Genomic DNA, 1,612 nt, shown 5'->3' on the forward strand with positions numbered 1-1,612 from the left:
TACTTTTACTCCACTACATTTCCTAATTAAAATGTATACTTTTACTCCAATACATTTCCCCCAAGTATATTTGTTACTTACTACAAAATAGTCCGAAGTCAGAAGAACACGGACTGCAGAAAAGCAGGTTTGACAAATCAGTGGTCTGCCGTTTGCTCCTAAAAACACATTTCCTCATGTGCAAAAAAGTGCGCGGCTGCGCGCACAACCGCGGATGATTCATTTTCCACTCAAGTCGAGTCTGGGGTGTGCGATACAGTATCGTCTGTGATAATATGGTAAGTGTCGTAATGATGTGCGATCTGACATTATCAAGTATAGATCACAGAGTGTGCACGCACATGATTTATTAGTCTATTAAAACTCAAAATTCAAGGCATTCTAAATTGTAGATGGCAAAAATGCTTCTGTACACTTTTTTATGTTTATATAATTGAATATAGTTAACTTAATCTATTTCACACAAAGAGTAACCTACCGTTTTTCTGCAAATATCAGCATGAACACATTTAATAATAATTTTATACAAGTTCAGTAAAGCAATAAGTGACTTATATTTTAGACATAATATTGCTTGTTTTTGCTCAATTTTGCCAACGAAAATAGGTCCAAAGATCACAGCACTGTTTTGCGTCTCTGAGCAATGGACAGTGTTTACTTATTGAATTAATCAGCGTTTTGAACAAATCGGTTGATAAAAATGATTCAGTGATTCACTCATTAACACAGTCAAATGCTTTGTTCCTGAATGAATCAGTCATTTGAATGAATCGGTTGAATCTCAATGACTCACTCATTAACAGTCACTTGCTGACACCTACTGGCGGTTTTAATTTAACATTTAGACTATTTTGTTCATGTTTTAAATTATTTCAAATAGAAGTATTCAACGTTTTATGTTAAAAACAAAACATTATTTATCCATCTATAACTGCAGGTTAAATGCATCCATGTCCCCTCTCTGAGCTACATTAAACTGTGTAAAAACATCTAAATGCTATTTCAGATGCAGATTCCAGAAATGTTTTCTTATGTTGGAATGAAAGACACTAAGTACCGGAAAATACTTTTCGTACTTGAGTACAATAAATATCACATACTTTAAGACTTTTACTCAAGTAATATTCTAAACGGTGACTTCAACTTCTACCAAAGTCATTTTCTGGTAAGATATCTTTTACTTGAGTATGGCTTTCAGGTACTTTATACACCACTGTATATATATAAATACAGACAGGCGCATCTTAAAAAAAAATAGAATATTGTGAAAAAGTTAATTTTTTTGTAACTTATTTCAAAAAGTGAAACTTTTATATATTCTAGACTCATTACATGTAAAGTAAAACATTTCTAAAGGTTTTTTTGTTTTCATTTTGATGATTAGAGCTTACAGCTCATGAAAGTCAAAAACCAGTATCTCAAAATATTAGAATATTTACATTTGAGTTTAATTAAATTACCATCCTTAGAGTATAAATGCTGGGTACCTCTTGTTCTTTGAAACCACAATAACTGGGAAGACTATTGACTTGACAGTGGTCCAGAAGACAATCATTGACACCCTCCACAAAGAGGGTAAGTCACAGAAGGTCATTACTGAAAGGGGTGGCTG

Source organism: Sinocyclocheilus anshuiensis, unplaced genomic scaffold (assembly GCF_001515605.1).
Source record: "Sinocyclocheilus anshuiensis isolate Anshui unplaced genomic scaffold, SAMN03320099.WGS_v1.1 scaffold348, whole genome shotgun sequence".
NCBI lineage: Eukaryota > Metazoa > Chordata > Actinopteri > Cypriniformes > Cyprinidae > Sinocyclocheilus > Sinocyclocheilus anshuiensis.